The sequence below is a fragment of the Lissotriton helveticus genome, chromosome 5_1 (genome assembly GCF_964261635.1).
Source record: "Lissotriton helveticus chromosome 5_1, aLisHel1.1, whole genome shotgun sequence".
NCBI classification, from domain to species: domain Eukaryota; kingdom Metazoa; phylum Chordata; class Amphibia; order Caudata; family Salamandridae; genus Lissotriton; species Lissotriton helveticus.
The window spans coordinates 175,847,491-175,865,055 of record NC_136065.1 but is presented as its reverse complement, the minus strand read 5'-3'; positions in this window follow the sequence as shown (position 1 = coordinate 175,865,055).

Here is a 17,565-nt window from a genome sequence, read left to right as displayed (position 1 = left end):
TATAGGATTTACCACTCAATTGTACCCAGGCAACTATTGTACTGCGCTATATGTTCTACAGCTATGTTTGCGCTCTGTACTTACAAAACAGACATAGCTAATTAAATTGTGCCTTGGGCCTTAGATAATAGGTCAATATTACTCAACCCAAAGGCACTCCTTTTTAACTTGGAAAGATAAAAGGCTGAGTAGAATGTGCAAATATTTCAATTTGTGACAAGCTAACATTGCAGATCCCTGCAGCAAGCGGTTAACCTACTCAGCTGTTTTGCCATGTGCTCTTTGATTGTTAGTGTTATTTATACTCAGGGCCACTTGTAATTAAGCCACAGGGGGAACCAAATTATGCAGAGAGTTGGCTAAATTATGCGTCAAAAAAAGGCAAATTATGCGGCATAACGAGGCACATTTTGGGATCTAGGACCAGATGTAGGTAGAATAGATTTACTGATTCTTAATTACCGAAAATTACCCAATTTTACCGATTCGGTAATTAAGAATCGGTAAATCTGAGGGGTGGATATGTAGGTATTCCAGATGTGCTGGAATACCGAATCTTTAAAATTCAGTATTTACCGATTCACATGGTTTTGCATGTGAGCTGCTGAGATGGTGAAAACCTAATAAAGAAAATGTATAAATCAAAACAAGCAACGTCGGTTCCTTATGCCCAGGGAAGGTGATGCATCCGTTCCTTACTCCAGGGGAGGTGATGTGTCAGTTCCTTACTGCCATGCAGGAGAGGGGATGCGTCGGTTCCTTACTGTAGGGGAGGTGATGCATGGGTTTCTTACTGTGTGGGGAGGTGATGTGTTGGTTTCTTACTGTGGCCCTTGTGTCCTTGTAGACTTGGCGCCCTGGTGTAATGTGTGTGGATCGGGGATGCATCGGTTCTCGATCCAGCAACAACAGCGCTGCATTGGTTTCTCCAGCCGTGGTCCCAGGATGCGTTGGTTCTTGCAGTTGCACAGCAGGGCCTGCATCGGGATCGGTGTGGTAACCTCGGACTTCGAAGATCGGTACATGGAATTCGGTGTGCAGCGATTCCTTCAGCTGCAGGCATTCACCGAGTCAGTTTCTCAGCGGCACAGCGGTGATGCATCGGAAACAGGTGCTGGTGCGTTCCACTTCTCGTAGTTGCACCTCTTTTCCAGCTCCCAACAGCAGGAACCATCTCCAGAGGCCCAACTCAGCACAAGGCACCTCCTGGCAGGTCAGAACTCCCAGTAAGAAAGTTCTGGGGAGCTGGTGGTGAAGTCCTTGTGTCCCTGAGACTTCAGAACCGGCTGCATCAAACCTTACGCCTGCTTCAAGCAGGTGCAGGGTTTTGAAGCAGCATGGCCTGAAAAGTAACTGAGTGAAATCTTGTAGATTTCCCTCAGCCACTATCAGGAGGCGTTCCTGTGCCAGAACGCCTCCCCCGCGCAGGAACGCCTACATGTGGTGCAGGGCTTTACAATGTGGCGCATCTCCCAGATGCGTCATGTTGTAAGTACCCCGCACCATGGCGTTGGCTTTGCGCCGCCGCTGCGTCACAAAAGTGACACAACAGTGGCGTAAAAGAGGCACAAGGGGCTTGTAAATCTGCCCCTTAGTAGTAAGTCAAATAAGATAATCATACAAACACCAACCATATTCACAATTTACAGAGGGAGCCCTTGCACTTTGGCACTGATCAGCTGTGACAAAGTGCCCAAAGCATATAGACCAGCAAAACCAAAGTCCAGCACACAGCAAAAACACAGGAGGCAAATACGAAAATACGGAGGATAACCACACCATGGATGCCAAGTCTAACAGCCAATCTCTCATTGAGCACTGCGGTGGTGCCAGCGTCATGGAAACATGCTAAGGTATTCCTCTTTCAAAAAAGCCTTCACAAGATGCTACCTAGCCAGAAACCTATAGCCCCATCTCACTACTGTCATTTTTATCCACCTTTGTGGAGAAATATGTGAATAATCTCCTGACTAAATTTCTAGAACAGAATCAAGTATTAGATTGGTCACATAATGGATTTAGACCTACACACAGCATGGAAACTACTCTTCTAACAGTAACTGAAACCCTTCGTACTGCTGCAGACATTGGCAAATCCCTTGCACTCATTCTCCTAGACCTAAGTTCTACCTTTGACACAGTCTTCCATTTGGTCTTCCTAAACCGCCTCAGCAAATTGGGAGTACAGTTCAAAGCCTTCACTTGGTTTACCTTTTTATAAATGATTTTTCCTTTCAAGTAATAACCCCCTTTTTTCTCATCCCAAAGAGCACTGGTACATGGCATCCCCCTGTGCTCGGTGCTTAGCCCTAGTCTCTTTAATATCTATGTCAGAACCTTTGCTGATGTGATGAATTCCTTTTGAATCTCATTAGTGCCCTATGCTGACAACAGTTAATTATTTCCTTGTCAGTGGAGTTGGCTGAAATGTAGCACTAATTTTAAAAACCGCCTAACAGCGGTCGGCAGCTGGATGCCCAACAACTGTTTAAAACGTGATGACAATAAAACAGAGAGCCTCCTGCTGGGTAGGCCCACCCATCACTGGTGAGATCACTGGTGGCCAGTAGTGCTAGGGTCCCTCCTGAACCTAAATCTGTTGTCGTTTGAAAACTAAGTTAAGACTCTAGCTGGCCACTGTTTTGGGATCCCGAGAAGTCTCAAATCCATCATGGGATTTTTCACTCAACAAGTTTGTCAACTGATTTTACAATCTTTTGTTATTTCTCATCTGGCCTACTGCAAGATTCTTTAGTTGAGCCTCACAAGATCTGTTTTCAACGGACTGCTGTTTCTCCAAAATTATGTTGCTAGGCTTATTTTCTCTCTCACTAAATTCTGCTTGGCTTCTCAACTTTTAGGCACATGTTAGAAATTGGAGAATCTCGATGGCAGGTTTGTACCCTGGTAAAGTAGGGACCCTTCTGTCTAGTCAGGATAAGGGAGTTACACTCCTAAAATAACCCCTGCTCACCCCCCTGGAAGCAGTCAGGCTTATATAGCAGCATTATGTACAGCATTTTTATGTAACACACAGTAGCACAGTAAAAAGACTACAAATGGATACAACACCAGTTTGGTAAAATGAAGCATCCTTATCTAAAAAAAAAAACAAGACCAAAATGACAAAAATCCAACAAACAGATATCAAATTGGGACTTTTAAAATGTAAAAAACATTCTTTTCATAGAAAACTATGGATGCGCCAAATTTAGCACCAAGTACAGGACAAAAACAGGTGCAGGGGTGGTGATACATTGGTTCCTTGCTCCAGGGGAGGTGATGCATTGATTCTTTACTGCCACGCAGGGGAGGATATGAGTCTGTTCCTGACTGGAAAGGAGATGAAGCATAGGTTTCTTACTGAAAGCCCAGCATCGATGTAGATTTTGCGCACAAGTGCGATGCGTAAGAAAATCCAGGTGCTACAGGTTGGTACAGTGTCAATTTTTGCTACCGCAGACAGGTGATGCGCCAATTTTTCCAGGTGCACAGCAGGACCAGCGTCAGAGTTGGAGAGGGAGTTTCGGACTTCAGAGTCTTTGTACATGGGCTACAGTGGTTTCTTCGGCCACTGACAGGAGCTGCATCGATATTTTCGCCTGCACTGTGGCGGTGAGGGCGTTTTTCAACCACATGGCAGCATGCATAAAGAAAAACAGGTGCTGCTTACACACATCCCATGCGTAAAGAAAAACAGATGTGGCAGCTGAGCCATATTCTGCATCGTTCCAAAAGCATGGAACAACCTGCTGCCACACATAAAGGCCTCACACTCACTTCTTGAATTCCACAAGAAGCGGAAGACCTGGCTTTTCGAAAAATCCCATGAGGCCCTAGGTTTGGCTACACTCACACCTGGTCAGCCAAGGACACCCTCCCAGGTGATAGTGTGCTCTATAACTCTGTATAACATAACAAAACATATTATAACATAACATAATATAACACAACACAACATAACATAACACAACATATCACAACATAACATAACATGCCTAAACATAGCACAACATAACACATCATAACATAACATAGCACAACATAACATAATACAACATGGCACAACATAACATAACACAACATATCACAACATAACACAGCAGAACATAGCACAGCATAACACATCATAACATAATACAACGCAACATACAACAGCATATCGTAACATAGCACAGCATATCACAACATAACATAACACAGCAGAACATAGCACAATATAACACATCATAGCATAACATCACATAACATTAAATAGGTGAGGCCTGAAAATTAGTGCGGTGTTTATATGAAGCATACTTATGGATTGAGGTTTTAAGAAGATAATCAACATACAGTGCAAAGAAAGGGCATTGACAGGGATTGACCATTCAGCATTGGATCTCTTCTTTGGATACACATTTAAAAATCCCACAAACATCTCAATAAGCGATCTAGTGCAAAAAACAGAGTTGTCTTCATGAGAGCCAGGAAACGCAAAATGCCTTTCCTATGCTAGGGTCGTTATAGCATGTGTTTGGCAAAGGGTGCCTAGTTATATTTTTCACTCTCTGCTTCACCCCAACCGACTGGCACAAACCAGCCACTGCATGGCATTTAGAAAGACTACCTAAAACGTTTAAGGAGCCTCATGTACAACATTTTGGAGCAGGGCAGCGCCGCAAGGCTTCCTACTGTGCAGTCCTGTGTCAAAAGAAAAGGGCAGGAATGCACTGTATCTATGAGATATGCTGCATTCCTGTCTTCTTTCACTGTGCTGGTGCACAAATGGCTGTCTTGTGCCAACGCAGGGCCTCTTGCACCATGGTGCATGGGTGTCTGCATTGTAGTAATGTTCGTTTTTGTGCAGGAAGGAATACCTATCTGCACAAAAACAATCAATGGAGGTGTTTTCCTCTTTCTATGTATGCTGTAGAATGCAGCACACATGGAAAGAGAGGAAAAATTAGGAGAAATAGGATTTTTTTCTCCTTACACCACCCCTGGGGAGGCGCATTGTTTTGACACATTCCAAATTTGCGGTGCGTTGTAAATCTGGGAATGTGTCAAAATCCATGGGCATTGCAATGGAACACCCACCGCAACGCCCATGGAATGCCTATTTAGCACAGAGTAAAGCATACAGTGACTTGGGCAGCTTTGCCTTACTCCATATCTACGAAGCCATAAAAATACATACAAAGTGTTTTTTTGTGGCCTTGTAGATTTGAGTCTTAACATCGCACCAGTGGAGCATCACAAAAGTGATGCTCTGGCTGTTGAAATGTGCCGCAAGGGGCTTGTAAATAAGCCTTCATGTCTCAAACCACGACCTCACCTCAATCAGTGACTGGCAGAAGTTGCCGCAGTTCATTGAAAACATTTGACCTGGGCGCATAAGCCAGCAAACACTGCATGTTAAAGCAAGGTCAGCCCGAGGTATTTCCCCTACCTAAATGCAATAAAACAATACTCTATACAGTTATAATGCAATCACCCTTGAGCTGTTTTATTTTGAATTCCATTTTCGCTTCGTTTGATTTTATTGAAAATGATGTCAGAATACAGTGACAATTATCTCGCAATGCTCAAAAAGCAGTGCACTAGTGAGGGTGAACCTAAAGCAGATACCTTTGCAATTTTACAAATAGCAAAAATAACCTAGAATTACCTTTACCAAGACAAGCAAGATCACCTTGTGTGGCCCTGCATGGCTTGGTATATATGGAGTAATACAAGGTTGTGCAAGGCACTGCCTTGTATTATTTTGCCCCAGGAAATCGTTATATTGTTGGAGCATGGATGTTCCCATGCTTCCACCCATGGATTTTGGTGCAGTTCCATATTTACCAATAGTGGTAGACTGAGGTATGTGCCAAAATGCTACACCTCCCCAGGTGATGCGTAACAAGGAGAAATATAGTTATTTCTCCATGTTTTTTTCTTGTGAGGATTGTTTTTGTGCACGAAAGTGTTCCTTCCTCCACAAATCAAAATGCAACCTACCACGCAGGCACCCTTTCACCATGGTGCAAGGCAGCCGCGGTCAGTGTAGGTAGGAGTGGTGGGGTTGCGCGGGTGGGGAAGGGGAAGTCAACAGACAACGGATTAGGGAAAATGACATTTCTAAAAAGAATTCCACTTACCATGCGCTTGCCGAATCGCCAATTTTGCAATGTGGTGGGCGCAAGTTAAGTGGTTTTATGCATTTCTTTTTTTTTTCCCTATTCTGTTGACTTCCCCTGCCCCACCGATCTTACCTGCACCGGTCACGCCTGGTGCAAAGGTGCCTGTGTTGGTGCTAGACTGCAAATTATGCACCAGTTACACACAGAACAGGAATGAGCCGTGTAATGTTAAATAAGGCACATTCCTACCCTTTCACGCAGCACAGCAAGGTGGCTTGCTGCGTTGTGTGAACATTTTATCAATAATCCCCAAATCTTTTAGATGGAGGACAAAAAAAATAAAACATAAGCACAGTGTTCTAGTATCATTAACCAGTCAATTCTTGCCTTTTGCTCCAGGGAACAGGAACTTCTTGGTTTTAATGAAACTTTAGTGGATTTACACTTTGCACTATCGGGCCATACAGAGCAGCTGTTGCAAGGGTCTTTCTTTGCCTCTATTGGACATTTGTATGCATGGGTTCCTTGCAATTGGCTAGCGGCGGCAGGGGTTGGGCCGCCTCCTCCAATGATCCCTGTTCCCCATTTCCAATGGTGAAGTTGCTGTAACATAACTTTGTGTATTCAAGACGGGTGGCACTGCAGGAGCAGCCCAGCAGGAAGCCTCGATGGCCTATTGGGATGTCCCTCGTGCAGCCCTGCACGGCGTCAACATGAACTGTGCAGAAATACATGCTGTGCACATGGTGATGGAGGTAGCTGACCTGGAGCACAGAAGGTGAACTTCTCAGTACAGCTCTGGAAAAGTTTCTCGTTTAGCAATGCAGCTCAGGAGTGTTGGGAACACCTATGGGGAAAGAGACTATGCTGGGGGATCGTCCCTTAATGCACAGGTCCAGCCCTCTATTGCAGCCGGCCGGCCGATAGGGCCGTTTCTACAATTAGGCAAGACTAGGCGGCCGCCTACGGTGACAAAAGGACTAGGGCGGTGAAAGGGGAAACATTTTTTAATTTGAAGGCAGTAGCTCCCATATGTGAGTGCAAGCAAACCTGCTTGTCCATGCTGCGCAGCGTACCCTAGCATAGTGGTGTGTTCGGCAGGCCGGTGGTACCATTGTGTGGGGCCCCAGGGCCGTCAATCTTGTAGCGCGGGAAAGCGCTACCAATGCCGGCCCTGGGCATCATTTTTGGCAAGTACCAGAGCCGTGCTTTATGCAGCAGCCAGTGACGGTGACTACTCGAACCCGTCGCACCACCCTCCCTCTTGGCGCGCGGGGGACGGACTGTGTGTGTCAGCTGCTCTGGTGCCTAGGAAATAAAATGACTGTGTCAGGTAATTGGTTTATAATTCATGAATTTCATTTGTTTTTAAGCAGTGCAAACAGGTGCCTAATAGCACACAACACATAAACAAATATATGATGCCATGAGGCTTATTTTTTTCATCACGTCAATCTGAAATTCATTTTTTGTTTTTTCACCCCAAAATACAGGTTCTGGTCTTATTATGGTCTGGAAATAATGAAAAAAAGACGAATATCCATAATTTATTTTCTAACCTGAAATAAAAAGAAGTTCACATTGTGCTCTGCCTCTTGCGCTTTAGCTTTTGGGGTTGTTTGTCATGATTTATGCGGCGAGACATATCAGTGGCTGCTAGACATGAAGCGTGTGATGCTTGACCTGCGTGAATAAAATCATATAGCGAGACTCTCTAATACACCTGGTTCTAGAGTCAGTTTGGCAGCTCTATATGATTTACCAGTCAAATGTACCCAGATTACGATGTATGTTCTACAGCTATGTTTGCGCTCTATACTTACAAAACATACATCGCTAATTAAATTGTGCCTCAGGCCTTAGATAATAGGTCAATATTACTCAACACAAAGGCACTCCTTTTTAACTTGGAAAGATAAAAGGCTGAGTAGAATGTGCAAATATTTCAATTTGTGACCAGCTAACATGGCAGATCTCTGCAGCAAGCGGTTAACCTATTTAGCTGTTTTGCCATATTTATACTCAGGGCCACATGTAATTAAGCCACAGGGGGAACCAAATTATGCAGAGAGTTGGCTAAATTATGCGTCAAAAAAAGGCAAATTATGCGGCATAACGAGGCACATTTTGGGATCTAATGTATGAATTCTTCTAGCCTGGATGACAGGGGGAGAGTGGGATGGTAGTAAAAGGGAGGGGCCGGCATTTTTCAATTCTTGCCTAGGGCAGCAAAACACCTAGGGCCATATGTATCATACTTCCGTTTTGCGATTTCCAAATAGCGAATTTTAAGGAATCGCTATTTGGAATTCGCAAAACAGTATGTATGTACATATTCGCAATTTAATAGCGATTCCTTACCATTCCTAATTTGCGATTAGCAAATTGCTAATCGCAAATTACCCATTCATTTCTATGGGCCAGGAGGCCCATAGGAATGAAGGGGCAATTTGCGATTAGCAATTTGCTAATCGCAAATTAGGAATTTTTTCAAGGGTGCAGGGGTGTCTCAAGAACACCCTGAGGCCCCCCTGAAAAAGACATTTGGGGGCATATGGCGCACATACATGCCCTAAGGGCATGTATGGGCGTCATATGGCACCTTTTGTTTTTTGGAAAAAAGCTTTTTGAAAAGAATTCGCAAATTACCACCAACTAGAAGTTGGTGGTAATTTGCGAATCCTTAATGACATTTTTTGAATATTTTTTGTTTGATACATTGCATTTAAGGAATCGCAAAATTTGCGATTCCTTAAGTGCAATCGCAAAATAAGGAATTGCAAATTTTGCTATACCTTATTTTGCATCAACCATGTTTGATACATTCCATTTGTCAAATTAGCATTCACAAAGGCCGAAATTCGCAGAATTTCGGCCTTTGCGTATGCTAATTAGCTTGATACATATGGCCCTTAGAAACAGCCCTGCCGGCCGAGCTGGTACTGGCCACAGCGAGTCAATGGTCAGCTCACATTTGCCTGTCTCCATGCTGCATTTTGAGCCTTTTCTACTGCCCCCCAATGCCATTCTGGTTATTGCTTCGCGTTCTTTGTTGCAGCAGCTCCTCTCGAACTTGCTATCGTGCCATCTGCCTGTGATATGCCATGTTCCTCCCATGGTGCAGACTTGCACATTCAGTGCCCTTCAGGAGCGCCTGATGTGAAAAGCTTCTCAGCTTGTTATCAGCCTGCCAGATGCCCCATCTCTCCGCGCGGCGGCGGCGCGAGGCTGTGTGCTCGCGCCATGCACATTTTAAGGCTCCATCCTGTCTCCAAGGCCCGGAGTGTGTTTCATGTTGCCTCATCTTGGGCACTTATCACTTTGGTATATCTCGCAGGGCTGCCTATTACACAATGTTCCCCTATCTGTCTGCATCCCCTTCATCTCCTGCATCAATAGCTCTTGGTCTCATCCCCTCCCTGGGCTCCACAAGGCCTTTGAATGCAATCTTCCAGTTCAATAAGGAGCTCCAGATTTCCAAGGAACTGTTTATCTCCTTACATTCTAAAAATATGTTGTTCTGAATTTTGAAGGCTGTACTATTCAAGATGTTAACGATCACAAAGATAGGAAAAGACAGAAGGGCGAGACGTGGCACTCCGAAAATTCTTGAGAGGCGAAAAGAAAGTGAAAAAGTAATAAACCAAACAAAACCAATGCATAACATAAACACAACAATAATTGACAAAGCAATAGGTCTGGTTTGAGTGCGCTAAGTAGGGCTTGGAAGAAATCTTACGTAATTTGATGTTTTGTAATGATGTGAACTTTTGGGCCAATTACGCAAAATTACGCGCAACTAAATGACATGCAAATCTGTTTTGGCACTTTTTTTGTGCAAAATGAGGCCTTGCGTCAATTTTTGCCCTGCGGATGCATTTAGCTTTAAAATAAAAAATGCTATAAAAAAGTGGCTCAGGTGGCAACTGCCGGAGCTCTTGAACACGAGCCTCCGTGCCTAGGGGAGGAGCGCCCTTAGTTGCGACACGGGCCGTATCTCAGCCTGGCACAGGAGGTGCAGATATGAGGGACTGGGCCGTGACATCATCTAGAGGCGCAGCGAGAACTTGGAGGGCCATTTAAGGCAGCGCACCAGGGTCTTTGGCCTCTTTGTCACTTTGGAGCCTGCCTGGAAGCTAAGCCAACATCACCCCATAGTCAATCACTAACTCACCCTGTCAGAAGGGCGAGGCCCTGGCAAAAAATAATAAATGGGGATGCACAAGAATGGAGATTCAGAGACTGGACTGACCCCAGGCGGGGGTAGGATTAGTGTGTACACGGGGCAGGTGGAGGGGGGGAGGGGGCTGACCTGCTGGTGGTGGTGGGCTCCGCTGCCCTAACAAGTGAAGTATGGACTGACTAGAACTTTGGGTGGGCAGCCTGTGTTCAGGTACCTGGTGGGCCGGTGAGCTAAGCGGTGCCCTAGATTTCTAATAGTGCAATCATCTTCCTGGCAAGGCCACATTGAAGGGTGCAGGATGGTTCTGCATGGGTGTCCTGGATGGAACCGGGAGAGGTCTGTTGAGCCCTGCGGCCTTCTGGCACAATGTGCACAGCGGATGATACACAAAAGGGGCTGGATATGCCTAGAAGGTCATGGTCAAGTTTTAATGCTGTGCTTATCTTCCTTAGTGCCTTTTTACCTGTTGATGCCACTGCATGTTTTGTAAAAATATATGCAAGTGTTAGAATACTTCTCTTTCTTGTCTTAGTTTGGTTTTAATAACCTTGTGTGATGTAAATAAAAGGCTACGCCTTGGACAACCATAAAATGTATCTAATCTTTCTTTAGCCTGGCAGCATAGCGAAGGGGGAATGTTTTTTTTTTTTTTTTTTTGTTTAAGAATTTTTATTAAGCATTAAAGCAGTGGCACGTTGTGCACATACTATGCGATTCACTGTATTCCCTCATGTTGTGATAAACGTGTACTGCAAACAGTGCATAATTACGCACCGTGGCATAATTGCATAATTGTGGGAATTTTGCATACGCGTAATGGCATCATTTAAATTTCACCCAGGCCTAGTGCAAACACATGTAAACACGGGAATTCACAACTGCTGTTTAGCACATTTAAGCCAGATCCATCGCTGCACTGCTTGAAAATAGTAACAAAAAGGATTGCTTTATGTATAGGAAGGATAAAGGAGAGAAAGAGTTGAATGTGGCACTCAATATGGGGATTGAATTTGTGTTTTAGATGCCATATAGTCACTCATGCAGTCAGGAGCGGCACTTCCTAGATGTAGGATTGATACAGCAAACTGCCAATAGCATGATAAAGGTTTGTAATACACTTTCGAGCGGAGTCAAAGCCCACTCAATGTGTATTTTAAAGAATTTATAACAACAGGTCTAACAGGCAGCACTGCATCAAGCCATTCTTTAAAATGGCAGGGAAAAGCTTCTGAGAAGTACAGACAAAAGAGGGAGCATATTAGATAAGTACAGGGATATACAACTGTGTCTGGTAAAGAAAATGAGTGGGAAATTATGGGATCAAGCAGTATATTGAAGGTGAAGGATAACAACAGATGCACAACACAGGTGCAGGCAGGACCAAGAAAATGGAGCAGGGATGAAAGTGGGGCCAGGAAAAGAAGCGGGGGGGGGGAGCAAGTGATTTGAAGCTGGGATGAGCGAGAAGCAGGACTAGTGAAGAGCAATCAGCGCAGGCAAAGGCAGCACCAATGAAAATCCCGTTGTGATGACAGGAGCTAGGAGAAGCAAAACACCTTTTAAAAAAGAGGTGCTACCACAGGCAGAGATTCCCATGGCAAATAAAGTCAGGGCCAAAGAGATGCAGGAGAGTCAAAAGCATGACCAAAAAGAAGCAGAGGAGAGAGCTCCTTGGACTGTGAGATTGAGTAGCTAGAGCACAAGGGATGAAGACCTCACAGCACAAACACAGGGCATAGGAAGGCAGAAGCAAAGGGAACGGAGGCAGACAAAGGTAAGACATATTAATAGCGTAACAGGTGAAAAAGGTCCAATATGAATGGAGGACCAAGAAGCAAGGAATGCGAAAGCACAATGGAGACCAACGTAGCTGGACAGGTGATGGCATAAACAAAACTAGATGATATAGTTTAAATTTCAAACCGTGGTTACCTGTAGGGCTGAGGGAAGTTTTGGGACATCCCATCTGCAAACTTTTTTAAGTAAGGGGCATATTTACAAGCCCCTATCGCCACCAGAACGTCACTTTTTTTGACGTTGTGGTGGCGATTGAGGCTTCACCTTTTTTCAACATGGCTGCACGCAGCCTTGTAAGCATCGCACCCTTTCATGCTACACTTAGCGTGAAAGGGGTGGGCAATGGGTTTTGCGTTGGGTGTTCTGCCGCAACACCCATTGATTTTCAAGCCCCTATCACCACCAGAACGTAACTTTTTTTTGACGTTGTGGTGGGGATACAGGCTTCACCTTATTTCAACATGGCTTAACGCAGCCTTGTAAACAAGGCACACTTTCACGCTACACTTAGGGGTCCATTAGGATGTCGGGCGGTGGCCACCGCGGTGTTTGCGGTACGGAAAAACAGCTTCTTCCGCCCGCTAGCTGCAGAAGTCACGTCCGCAATATTACGATAGGTAAACACAGGTAATTTCCCGTCCGCCGCGAAGCGCCGCGCACCGCCAACAAAGTGCGCCCGGCACCGCGGTGGTGAGAGCCAATCCAGACACACCGCCGTGCGGAATGACGTCCGCCCCGCTCCACATATTAGGATGGCCAAAACAAGTCGACGCACCGCAGCGGAGACCCCGTCTAGCCTGAGCAGGCGGAAACTGGATAGCGGAGCGTGACAGACGAGACCCGGACCTGAACGCCATGAACCCAGCCCACCATATGCATCCGGTGATGTTCCTGCTCCAACACTACCGCCAGATGGGCCGCCGCGGACGCCGCCGCAGGTAAGCTATTACATGACCATACAAACACAACACACAGGCATGCACAGGGTCCAATCAGCATACAGACACCCTGCCGGGGGTCACAACATATCCACAAGGACACACACACATCACCCACCTGACAACATGGCACCCCTCTTCTTCCGGACACAAATCCTCCGTCGACCAGCAGCAACGTCCCGTTCCCGGTCACGTCACCGCCGCGGTCCACACTTGCGCAATATGCAGAAGACAGGGCCACTCCAAGGCATGGGCAGGGCACAAACACAACAGGGATACACCACCCCAAATCACACTGCAAAACACCCCACCAAGTCACAGGCCAGGTGCCCATCCCGTGCACTTCCATGCACACCAACAAGCACTGCAACAACAAGTACAATATAGACTCACTGCAACACACAACACACAACCAGGTAGACAGACACTGCAGCAGTGGCTGACAATGATCAATCAGTGCCACACACACAGAAGGCACACAATCCTAGCCAGCACATACACACACACACAAACACACACCCTGAGTGTAGCCACAAACACAACACACACACAGGGTTGCCACCAAAAATGCATGCAAAACAACAACACACAAACACTATGGGAACACATACTGAACTCCAACACAAACATACATACCCTGTCAGCCATACTGGGTAAAGGCAAAGGGAACCCTCACACAACATGAGCACAGAACATGAGCATTCAGGGACAAAACACACACACCAAAACACATATCACACAACCCACACTGCCATATCAAAGCAAACACAGAGGCACACTAAACACCAATCAACAAACACCACAGGACAACAGGGAATGCACATCAGGCAATGGCAGGGCCACATACATACAGCACTGCATGCACAACAAGCAGTGTGTGTATAACAAGCACAAAAGCTGCACACAGACATGATTAACACAACCACATCACACACCCCACAAACATGCACAGCATAAATACCACAGGTACAATAGCCATCACAGATTACACCATCATCAGGTACAGTATGGACAGAAGACCCTGTCACCCCTGTGTAAAAACATGAGGCCTGCTAAGAGCTTGGCAATGTTGAAGTGAGACATAGAGCATGGTGCACAGCCAATCAAATGCCAACACCAAAAGTACTTAATTCAGCAATGACACCGACAAAACACGCAACAGGAGTAACTGTATTTATTCACATATTGCTCAGATGTAGCAGTACAACAATAGTAGTCAACAGCAAGGCACAAAATGATGATCAAATGCAAGATACTATGCACAGTTCAAAAACAAACAGGGAGGCCAGTGTCCATTACACAAGTGAGACAGCAAGTACATGAGAGGCAGCACAGGGGAGAGTACAACACAGCAGAGCAACAGGGCCAGTGTCCATGGCACAGGGGAGAGGCCAACACAGCAGAGCAACAGGGCCAGTGTCCATGAAAGGTGAGACAGCAAGTACATGAGAGGCTGCACAGGGGAGAGTACAGCACAGCAGAGCAACAGGGCCAGTGTCCATGGCACAGGGGAGAGGCCAACACAGCAGAGCAACAGGGCCAGTGTCCATGGCAGGTGAGACAGCAAGTACATGAGAGCCTGCACAGGGGAGAGTACAGCACAGCAGAGCAACAGGGCCAGTGTCCATGGCAGGTGAGACAGCAAGTACATGAGAGGCTGCACAGGGGAGAGTACAGCAGAGCAACATGGCCAGTGTCCATGGCACAGGGGAGAGTACAGCACAGCAGAGCAACAGGGCCAGTGTCCATGGCAGGTGAGACAGCAAGTACATGAGAGGCTGCACAGGGTAGAGTACAGCACAGCAGAGCAACAGGGCCAGTGTCAATGGCACAGGGGTGAGGCCAACACAGCAAAGCAACAGGGTCAGTGTCCATGGCAGGTGAGACAGCAAGTACATGAGAGGCTGCACAGGGGAGAGTACAGCACAGCAGAGCAACATGGCCAGAATCCATGGCACAGGGCAGAGGCCAACACAGCAGAGCAACAGGGCCAGTGTCCATGGCACAGGGGAGAGTACAGCACAGCAGAGGAACAGGGCCAGTGTCCATGGCAGGTGAGACAGCAAGTACATGAGAGGCTGCACAGGGGAGAGTACAGCACAGCAGAGCAACAGGGCCAGTGTCCATGGCACAGGGGAGAGGCCAACACAGCAGAGCAACAGGGCCAGTGTCCATGGCAGGTGAGACAGCAAGTACATGAGAGGCGGCACAGGGGAGAGTACAGCACAGCAGAGCAACAGGGCCAGTGTCCATGGCACAGGGGAGAGGCCAACACAGCAGAGAAACAGGGCCAGTGTCCATGGCAGGTGAGACAGCAAGTACATGAGAGGCGGCACAGGGGAGAGTACAGCACAGCAGAGCAACAGGGCCAGTGTCCATGGCACAGGGGAGAGGCCAAAACAGCAGAGCAACAGGGCCAGTGTCCATGGCAGGTGAGACAGCAAGTACATGAGAGGCTGCACAGGGGAGAGTACAGCACAGCAGAGCAACAGGGCCAGCAACACACCCAGGTCGCAAACAATGGTCATGACTAGCACACCTGTGTGGGGCACAGGCATATGAGGGTGTTGACAACTCACTCCTGGCTGTCATGCAGACTGGGACCTGGCTGTGTTTTGGGGACAGCAGGCCCACTTGACTGGGGTGACAGAGGCCCATGTGATGTGGTAATAACAGAGGGCCTGCAAGGTGGAGGGCTGTGTGGACCAGGTGGCATAGTGGCACGTGGAGGTGGAGTCATGCACACCCCTGACACAGTGTGGGTGGGAGAGGTTAGAGGGGTGCCCTTCCACTTTTTGGGAACATGCAATGGCTTCCCTGTCTTGGGGTTGATGGGAAGTGGAGGTGACACAACAGGCACACACACCAACTGTCCCACATCAGGGGCAGACACTGACACTCCCTCTGGTGATATGCTTGTTCCTGCAGAACGCTTGGGCTGGCTACACCTCTGGACCACATTACCCTCTCTGGAAGGTGTACCCCCTACAGTGCCCACCTTCCCACTTCCCCCAGGGGTGGTATCTACAGTGCCCTCCTGTCCCTTCTTGCCAGGGGTAGTCACAACACTGCCCTCCTTTTCCTGACTCACTGGGCTGGTCACAACAGGGACCTCCATTGCCTTAATAACTGGGCTGGTCACAACACTGACCTCCTTTGCCTTAATCACTGGGCTGGTCACAACACTGACCTCCTTTGCCTTAATCACTGGGCTGGTCACAACACTGCCCACCTTTGCCTTTAATTTCTGGGCTGGTCACAACACTGCCCTCCTTTGCCTCAATCACTGGGCTGGTGACAACAGGGCTCTCCTCTACCTCAATCACTGGGCTGGTCACAACAGGGCTCTCCTCTTCCTTAATCACTGGGCTGGTCACAACAGGGCTCTCCTCCACCTGCCTCGATGGACTTTGATTCAGGGTTGATGTGCTGGGTGGTTGTGTCCCTATGCTCTCCCCAGGTGTACCCATGACATGCCACACATCCTCTGTGGGCATAGGAGAGTCAATTTCTGGTGATGCCTCTGCAGCATGTGAGTCTGATGTCTGCCACAATGATATTCTGGCCTTGCTCTTCTGTGACTTTCCCTTGTCTGTGCATATTGGGGGCCCTGCTCTTCTTTGGGGATGGAGTCTGTGGACGGGATTGTTTGGTTTGGGTCTGACGTGTGCTCCTAGTGTTGTATCGTTTAGGTGACGTAGGTGCAAAGTGGTCACTGTCATCTGATGTGGCCACTGAATGGGTGGTCGTCACAGGCACCTGAGCTGCAATTGGAGCATGTGCCTGTTGGAGGGCTGACGTGACTGTGGATGACAATGCCTGGACTGTACGGTGTAGCCCACCCACGTCAGAGTGTATGCCCTCCATGAATGTAATCACCTGGCCTAATTTGTTCTCGTGGGCACTGAAGGCATTGAGCAGGGCGGTCTGGCCCATGCAAAGTTGGCGCAGGAGCTCTATGCACTCTGCACTGAGGGCAGCAGGAGGGACAGGTGCAGGGGCAGCGGTGCCATGTGTGAATGTCACTCGTCTCCTCTTCGTAACAAGGATACTGCCAGCACCAGAGGAAGTGGATGGGAGGCTGGGTACTGGCCGCAGGGTATCAGATGCTGCAGCAGACTCCGAATCCCCTGTGCCTGCTAACATGGATGCATCCCCGCTGGCATCAGATCAAGTGGTACTCTGTGTCTCAGCCACAGATTCCTCCTGCATACTCCTGTCCCCCTCAGATGCGCTGGTGTGCTCAGTGTCACTTGACTCAGTCTCACTTGCCTCCGCTGCCGCTGTCGTGCTGGTCTCAAGACCACTTGTTTCTGGATCATGTTCCGCCGTGGTGTCTTGCGATTCTGCATTAGTGAGAGAAACAGGGTTGTGTAAGTGTCATCATCTGGTCACACAATTTCAGATTAATGCAGCACAGTAGAGGCCAAGAGCTACATGGTAACCACCACACCCTGCAATCACTGTGCAGCCACACACTATATAGACCACAACAGTGCCTGTCATGCAGACAAACTGCCAGGAGTGAGGCATATCGATA